The 9,867-nt window shown below is 37.1% G+C and overlaps 1 pseudogene; it reads left to right on the top strand.

Annotated features, from left to right (window-relative positions):
• Window positions 1–522: 522 nt before the first annotated feature.
• Window positions 523–3,589, top strand: LOC114544496 (annotated as a pseudogene).
• The last annotated feature ends 6,278 nt before the right edge of the window (window positions 3,590–9,867 follow it).

Raw genomic sequence — 9,867 nt, 5'->3', positions numbered from 1 at the left:
ATTACATTGCAGTGAACGAAAGGTTGCACTCATGTTAGAGGTACCACGGCGGGCACTGGCTGGAATAAATTCGCTCACGTAGATCGTGTCGGTCGCGACCCGCAATTTTTGGGAAACTGGGTTCGAGTTTTTTTAATACGGAAAAACAAGGAATTTCGATTTTATCTCCACTTTTACGCCTTCCCATAAGGCCTCTTTTTACTGTTCAGAAAATTGAGTCGATGAGCGAAGTAGAGCTGATCAAAATCTCCCGTTTGATACCAAATATGCAGAGAAAAGATTTAATTTGACCTACTTTTTACGTGCAAGTAGATACCCTATTTTGAAGAATTGTTTTGGTATTCACATTGAGTACACACAATGGTATGTTTGGCTTCATTAAACTTTGGGCAGCTACGTTGTTGTGCTTGTTCTTTGGCAAATACTTAACGCTTAGGTATTGTTCTTCGATCGTATGTTTTTTGTTTGGCAAGAAAGCGCTTATTTTCCTTGTATTTTGATGGATTTTATCATGTTTCTAGCATGGCTGCCTCAAGTGGTGTAAGGAAGAGGCGATACAACAGATTTCCTGTTGGGAAATATATGGTCTTGCAGAAGGAGAAATGGGACAATGTTTTAAAAGAAACAAAAGCTATTCAGGAAACAGATGTGCAATTAGCTCAGAAAGAGAAGGAACTTTGTTCAAAACGTGAGAGAATGAGACGAATAGATGCAAAATTTAGTGTATTTTTTTAAAAAATTGAGTTATATAAATATTAATTTGATTGTGCTTTGAATGTAGACCTGAGCAGCATGTTTCACGGACTGGTACTCTACTACACAGCCAGAAACGCCACAGACTTGTTGCAAGTTGTCAGTTTTACCGGCTTGTTTCAAGTTATCAACCGGTTGCAAAAAGCTGGTTAATTTCAACAAGTTGCGACAAGCCTGTGAAAATCAGTCTTGTTGCAACTTGTCATAATTAGCAGTCTTGATGCAACTTGTCAATCCCAAGCTTGACAAGTCTGATTGAACAACTTGCAGCAAGTCTGTTGTAACTTCTAACAGGTTTGTTGACAACTTGCATCAGGTCTGATGAGAACAACTTGCATCAAGTCTGTTGACGACTTGCAGCAAGTCTGTTGACAACTTGTAACAGCCCTGTCTGAACAAGCTGATGCAAGCCATGCGAACACATCAGATATCAGTTTGATACAACAAGTTGCAACAGGCCTGCAGCAGACTTGTTGCAACTTGGGTGTTTTTGGCTGTGTATATTATATTGGCTTTTGTATTTTTTTTCCTGCTGCACACATTCTAAATAAAATTCATAATTGCCTTCAGATTGAAAACCTTGATAAATATATTGAGGAAGGGGGTGATGTTATCAGTGAAGTGAATAGAGCAGGTAGAGCAGGTCATGGTAGTTCAGAGCCACCTAGGAAGAAAAGATTTATTTCAGAGAGATCAACCTCAATAAGAATGAGAAACCCACTCAGTTTGGTGCAAATAGTACAGTTAGTCTAGCTACTTCAAGAAGGAGGAGTTCAGAGACATTTGAGGCAGCATGTCAGATTCATGGGGCTACTAATCACTCAAATTTACCAGGCCAAGTTGGTCTGTGTGACACAGCAATAACAAAATGTTCTGAAAAACTTTTAGTTAATGTTTTTTCAACAAATGTTAAAACAGTTAAAAGAGTAATTCCTAAGATATTACAGAAAGGTATAAATGATTATGAAAAGTCAAATGATAACATGACAAGAAGTATCGCTGTGTATTATAGTGGCGGTATAATGGGTAAAAGGAAGTATCGTAATGTTTATAGGGCAAGTAGTTACAAAAAGAGTAATGAAGCAAAGTCTCTTCGTATAAAAATCAATAACTGCCCTATTCCGAGACTGTTGCCTTACCATAAGCTTGCACATTATATTAAATCAATAGATATTGGTAAACTTTATTCCATTAGGGAAACACTTTGTGATGGTCTAGATGAAATTGACAAAGTTGATGGGGTGTATAGAAATATTCAGGAGATAGTTCTTATTCTTGCTAGATACTACTTAGTGTGTCGAAAGAGGTATGAGCTTGTATGCTTTAAGAAACAAACTGAAATTGCAAAGTTGATGGGGTGTATAGAAATATTCAGGAGATAGTTCTTATTCTTGCTAGATACTAGTTAGTTAGTTTTCTTAATTTAGGCAGGAAAGTGCTAAGCAGCAATGAGAATTATCTATTGTTTGGAGCCAATTGTAAAGAGGATTGTGTGCCAGTGCGTCGGTTTCTACAAAAGTGCTTGAGTGATATTAGTGTTTTGGAGAAAAGTACCTTTCAGGTTGAGTGTGGTGGTGAGATGGTTAATGTAAGATTTCATGTCTCAGAAATGCCTAACGACATGAAGATGTTGGCATTCTTTGGTGGAGAACTATCAAACGCAGCCACTTTCTTTTCTACCTTTGCAAATGTAAGCACCCATAATATGAGTTCTCTTGCAGGTTCTTTCAGTTTTTCTGGGAAGGAAATGTGGAAGCCCTGGAAATATGAAGACAGGGTCTCTGCTGCAAACAAGGTTGAAGATTTTAAGAAAACTATGGCCAAAAAACCATTGGCACCAGCCACAGTAAGATCTAAGGTAACATCCTTCATTGCCCAGTTGAAAAGCCGCCAGGAATTTCAACCCATTGTTGGAAGGTTGATTGATCGGGCTCATGTAGACCCGCTTCACCTAAAAAACAATGCTTGTGCACTTACCCATAGGTTGTTGCTTTATGAAGTAATTGCAATGACAAAGCTTGGACAGAAGGTGAATTCTTTTGCTCAGGTTCCTTCAAACTCTCCATTTAAAATGTACATCCTTTCCATGCGTGAATGCAATTTATCAAGGTTAGCGAATAAGATCATCAAGTGGTTTGATGAAACTGGTGCTAATGGAAAAAGTTTTGAATATCGCTTCACTGGCAAGCAGTCAAGACTTTTTCTCCTGCATTTCATGAAATTAATTTCATATATTGAACCTATTTCTGAGCCTGGTAGGCAGAAAACTATTCTGCATATTCTTGCATACATTTGCCTTCTTCTTAGAGATTGTGTTTCGATATTCAGTCGAATAAATATTTCAAATGATGAGATAAAGAAGCTTACCAATCTCTGTCGAGACTATTTCCGGGCAAATGCTCTGTTCTTTCAAGTAAATCCCACTGTTTGGACAATAGGCAATATTGTTCCTGCCCATACCCAGTACATGAAGGACAAATATGACCTTGGCAACGGTATTAACTCAATGGAAGGAAGAGAGGCAAAACATGTCTTCATTGCAAAATACAGCAGGAATACCAATTTTGTTTCCAGATGGGAACAAATTTTCCGACATGAGTTTGTATCCTTAATCTGGCTCAGGGAGAGAGGTTTTAACCTTCCTAATGAGAGATCTGATCATTCTTGTGCCAAGTCATATATTCCCAAACAAGTAAGCTCTGGAGATTTGGCATACTGTTATTGTGGGTTGCAGAAGGTGTGCATGTCAGATGTTAAGTGTAGATTCTGTGCAGATAAGCTTAGGAGGTTGATTGTATCAAGTGTTTCCTCAGGGAAAAATCTTGTGTTTAAGTAGGTTTGATTAGCTTGGCCAACTTGGGTTACTCAACTGCCAGTGTTCTTGTGAATTATGTTCCAGCGGATGAAAACCTTAAACTGCTGGAGAACAGAACAGCAGCAGGGTAGCCAGGGCATGCGGCCAAACCTTTTGTGAACTTTTTGCTAATGTATTAATCTTTTTTATGAATTTGACTTGAAAAATAAATTTTTTATTAAATTATTCTGGCAAATGACTTCATTTGTTGTGATATGGGAATGATGGGAGGTGCACATATGAACACTAAGCTATCAGGGCCGTCATAAAGACATGTCGACAGGGGGTGTTTGTCCAAAAATTACCGACAAAATTCTGAAAATCTACTAATTAACCCATTAAACGGCATTGTGCCCTGATGCACCCTACCTTTAGTATTTGCTCTGTCTAACACCAGACAATTTTACTCGTCATGTGAAAAGTGCTGGCACTTAATGGGTTAATATTTCATTTCCCAAAAATGTCGGCAAGCACGGGGGAGGCGGGTGGGGGAAGCTTGGACAAATTTAGAGTTATTTGTTTGTTGTCTTTACATGAAGGTCACACAGGCTACATACCGTAAATGCTCAGTTTGCAAGCAAGATTTGCATTTATGGAGCACGGCATTACATGATACAGTAATAAAGTGTGAATAAGTAACTACCAACAGACTGCAGATACACTATTTAATTTACCTACATACAAATGCACACCAACAGTAATGAAATAATTTTTTTTCTTTTCATTTGTAAACATTAAAATGGATTTTTTGTACAAAAGCTATCATAATAGTACATGATTTCAACAGCAATTCAATCAACATATAAACAATGTTCAAAATGAGTAATACAAATCAAATTATATATAAACAGAAAGTATATAAATTTTACGGTATGAAACTCAAATTTCAACATTAAAACCCCCATCCTATGAAAGGTCACATTCATCTCCAGAAATTAATTCAGCGATACACTGCTGACACATGTAATATACCGCACATTATTTTTAGCTTGAAATCAGCCAAAAAATAAAAACATTGAACATGGGCATATTTTGTAGTTCTTATATAAAAAGAGTATTAATGAATTAGCTATGTTGGGGGAATCCATGTACATTCCATTCTCCATAATTAAAGGAAATTGTCAATTGCCCCTTCTTAAAATTACACATGAAAGCAAAATCTTTCCTATCACTTACTATTAGCTCAACTTTGTGTCCTCTTCTTCTACCTGCTAAAGTTCTCTTAAAATAGTTCTTGACCACTTTATCTTCATATCCTGACAGCAAGGTATATATTACTTGACCACTTTATCTTCATATCCTGACAGCAAGGTATATATTAGTTATATATATATATATATATATATATTATATTATATATTATTATATAATTTATTATATATATATATTATATTATATATTATATTATTTTTTATATTATATTATTATTATATATATTATATATTTATATATATTATATATATATTATATATATATATATATATATATATATATATTATATAATATTATATTTCTTTTGACGGCGCTGAATTAGGAAATGATTTCGTTCCCGCAGACATCTAATTGAACCAATTTGTTTTCTCCACACTGTAAACAACCTTTAACTCCGTGGGCGAATGATGATGGGTTGTATACCAATTTTGTAAGGGAGGAAAATGCCATTTACCAAACACTCCATAAAATGATGATTTTCATGGTTTGCTTGCCTACATGCATACATCTAGAATATTTAGCAAATTACGAGCGAATGAAGAGTTTGAAATTTAAAGATCAGCAATGCTACGTGTGCAGAACATGGTGGGTCATGGTGGACTTTTTCCGCAGTAAAAAAGTTTTCCCATACAGAGGCTTTTGAACATCGTTCTTCTATGCGTTTTTACTAAACCATTAGTATACGATGTCCATTTTGTCAACATATGGCAAAGCAATTTTTCACACCTCTCTAGTGGCCGTTTACAAATTACGTGGCGCATTTTTGGCCTTTTTGACACCCCTTCTTTCACATACTATTCAAGTTTGTGAAGGCAACGATTGTTTTGGCTGTTTTCCTTTGTCTGGTTTATGTTGTCCTTCTACAGCGTTCCTATCAACTATTCTTCTTTTTATCAACCTGTCGTCCTTCCTTTTTGCTCTCACCCACGACCATCTTCTCACCCCTTCCCCAGTCATTGGCGTCAATCTGACGTTAATTGAGGGGACCATATTCATATCTGCTGTGCCTGGCTAATTTCTTTTGAACACAACTCACTTTCAATAAAATCTCCTGGCGTAACAGAATATATGAATATAGGTCCTCCCTAATTAACATTAGATTGACAGCGATGCCCAGTCCTCTGTTCAGTCCCTTTTAGCGGGATTCAAACATCGATTTACCACTTAGAGACAGTCGTCTTCGCCTCTAGACCACAAGTTCTTGTACTGGATAGCCATGGTTATTTAGTTTACTTTACCCTTTTACGAAGTTCATAATAAAAAATGGTTTGGCAGGATTCGAACATCGATTTACCACTTAAAAGACAGCCTGCTGAAGACATGCTGAACGGCCATGGATATTTAATTTACTTTTTCTTTTCACAAAGTTCATAATGAAAATGTCATGGCAGGATTCGAACCATGGATATATACTTGGGAGACGATTGTCTTCGCCACTAGGATGCAAATTTTGTGATGAATGCTTATGGTTATTTAATTTACTTTATCCTTTTCACGAAGTTCATTATGAAAACGGTTATGCTAGGATTCGACCATCGATTTAAACTATGGAGACCATCGTCTTTGCCACTAGCTGCAAGTCTTGTGCTGGATGACCATCGTTATTTAGTTTACTTTATCCTTTCACGAAGTTCATAATAAAAATATTTTTGGAAGATTCGAAACATCGATTTACCATTAGAGACAGTTGTCTTAGCCATTAGACTGCAAGGGCTTGTGCTAAGCGGCGATGGTTACTTAATTTGTTTTATTTTTTCACGAAGTTCTAATAAAAAGGTCATCGCGATTCGAACCATCGATTTACTACTTGGGAGACGATTGTCTTCGCCACTAGACTGCATGATCTTGCGCTGAACGGTTATGGTTATTTTAATTTATTTATCCTTTTCACAAAGTTCATAATGAAAGACGGTTACGGTAGTTTCGAACCATCGATTTAACACTTGGGAGACCATCGTCTTCTCCACTAGACCGCAGGTTTTGTGCTGGTGACCATGGTTATTTAGTTTACTTTATCCTTTCACGAAGTTCATAATAAAAAAAGTTTTGCAGATTCGAAACATCGATTTACCACTTAAGAGACAGTTGTCTTAGCCATTAGACTGCAAGGTCTTGCGCTGAGCGGCGATGGTTTTTAATTTACTTTATTTTTTCACAAGTTCATAATAAAAAGTCATGCGGATTCGAACCTTCGATTTACTTTGGAGACGATTGTTTTCGCCACTAGACTGCAGATCTTGCGTTAACGGTTATGGCTATTTAATTTACTTATCCTTTTCACGAGTTCATAATGAAAACGGTTACGGTAGGATTCGAACCTCGATTTAACACTTGGGAGACATCGTCTCGCACTAGACCGCAAGGTCTTTTGCTGGATGTCCATGTTTATTTAGTTTACTTTATCCTTTCACGAGTTCTAAAGAAAGGTCAGGGATTCGAACCATCCATTTAAGACTTGGAAGACATTGTCTTTATAGTCTGCAAGGGCTTGTGCTGAACGCCATGTTTATTTAGTTTCTTTTTCTTTTCACGAGTTCATGAAAAGGTCACGGCAGGATTTGAACCATCGATTTCCACTTGGGACACATTGACTTTGCCACTTGTCTGCAAGGTTTTGCGCTGACGGCTAGGTTATTTAGTTTAATTTATTCTTTTCATGAAGTTCATAATGAAAGGTCATGGCAAGATTCGAACCTGATTTACTATTTAGGAGATGATTGTCTTCGCCACTAGACTGCGAGAACTTGTGCTGAACGGTTATGGTTATTATTTATTTTCGATTTTTCACGAGTTCATAATGAAAACGGTTATGGTAGGATTCGAAAATCGATTTAACATTTGGGAGACCTCGTCTTCGCCACTGGACGCAAGGTCTTGTGCTGGATGACCTTGATTTTAGTTTCTTTACCCTTTTCACGAAGTTCATAATAAAATGGTTTTGGCAGGATTCGAAACATCGATTTAACATTGGAAGAAAATTGTCTTACACTAGCCCAAAGTTTTTCGGGGAATGGCTTATTCATGGACTACTTTATCGTTTTCACAAGTTCATAAAGAAAATTTTGGTAGGATTCGAACAATCGATTTAACACTTAGGAGACCTTCGTCTTCACCGTAGAGCACAGGTCTTGTGCTGGATGACCATGGTATTTAGTTTACTTTATCCTTTCACGAAGTTCGTATAAGTGTTTTGACCGATTCGATTTACACTTGTGTTAGCCACTAGACAAGTTCTTCGGGAAGCTAGTTTATTTGATCTACTTTATCGTTTTCACAGTTCTAAAACGGTTATGGTAGGATTCGGATTTATACTTGGGCGCTGATGATCTGCACTGACGGGTGGTTATTTTAATTTTTTTCCTTCACAAAGTTCATAATGGACGGTTACGGTAGGTTTCGAACCATCGATTTAAGACTTGGGAGACCATCGTCTTCTCCACTAGACCGCAAGGTTTGTGCTGGATGACCATGGTTATTTAGTTTACTTTATCCTTTCACGAAGTTCATATAAAAAGTTTTAGCAAGATTCGAAACATCGATTTACCACTTAAGAGACAGTTGTCTTAGCCATTAGACTGCAAGGTCTTGCGCTGAGCGGCGATGGTTATTTAATTTACTTTATATTTTTCACCAAGTTCATAATAAAAAGGTCGTAGCAGGATTCGAACCTTCGATTTACTACTTGGGAGACGATTGTTTTCGCCACTAGACTGCAAGATCTTGCGTTAAACGGTTATGGCTATTTAATTTACTTATCTTTTTCACGAAGTTCATAATGAAACGGTTACGGTAGGATTCGACCATCGATTTAACACTTGGGAGACCATCGTCTTCCACTAGACCGCAAGGTCTTTTGCTGGATGTCCGTGTTATTTAGTTACTTTATCCTTTCACGAAGTTCTAAGAAAGGTCATAGCAGGATTCGAACCTCCATTTAAGACTTGGAAGACAATTGTCTTTGCCATAGTCTGCGGTTGTGCGAACGGCCATTGTTATTTAGTTTACTTTATTCTTTCACGAGTTCATAATGAAAAAGGTCGCGGATTTGACCATCGATTTACCACTTGGGACACAATTGACTTTGCCACTTGTCTGCAAGGTTTTGCGCTGAACGGCTATGGTTATTTAGTTTAATTTTTCTTTTCATGAAGTTCATAATGAAAGGTCATGGCAAGATTCGAACCATGGATTTACTATTTAGGAGATGATTGTCTTCGCCACTAGCTGCGAGAACTTGTGCTGAACGGTTATGGTTTTTAATTTATTTATCGTTTTTCACGAAGTTCATAATGAAAACGGTTATGTAGGATTCGAAAATCGATTAACTTTAGGGAGACCATCGTCTTCGCCACTAGACCGCAAGGGCTTGTGCTGGATGACCTTGAAATTTAGTTTTTCTTTACCCTTTTCACGAAGTTTAATATGGTTTTGGCAGGATTCGAAAATCGATTTAACACTTGAGAAATTGTCTTAGCTACTAGCCAAGTTTTTCGGGGATGGCTTTTCATTTGAATACTTTATCGTTTTCACAAAGTTCATAAGAAAAAATTTATGTAGGATTCGAACAATCGATTTCCTTAGGAGACTTCGTCTTCACCAGTAGAGCACAAGGTCTTGTGTTGGATGACCATGGTTATTGTGTACTTATCCTTTCACGAAGTTCGTAATAAAAATGGTTTTGACCGATTCGAAACATGATACACTTGTGTTAGCCACTAGACCACAGTTCTTCGGGAATGGCTACGTTTTTTGATCTACTTTATCGTTTTCACGAGTTCTAATGAAAAACGGTTATGGTAGGATTCGAACCATCGATTTCTACTTGGGAGCGATTGTCTTTGCCACTAGACTGCATGATCTTGCACTGAACGGTTATGGTTATTTTAATTTTTTATCCTTTTCACAAAGTTCATAATGAAGACGGTTACGGTAGGTTTCGACCATCGATTTAAGACTTTGGAGACCATCGTCTTCCCACTAGACGCAGGTTTTGTGCTGGATGACCATGGTTATTTAGTTTACTTTATCCTTTCACGAGTTCATAATAA

The sequence above is a fragment of the Dendronephthya gigantea genome, unplaced genomic scaffold (assembly GCF_004324835.1).
Source record: "Dendronephthya gigantea isolate DGI-Jeju-01 unplaced genomic scaffold, DenGig_1.0 000816F, whole genome shotgun sequence".
Lineage (NCBI taxonomy): Eukaryota > Metazoa > Cnidaria > Anthozoa > Malacalcyonacea > Nephtheidae > Dendronephthya > Dendronephthya gigantea.
This window is presented reverse-complemented; position numbering and strand designations above follow the sequence as displayed.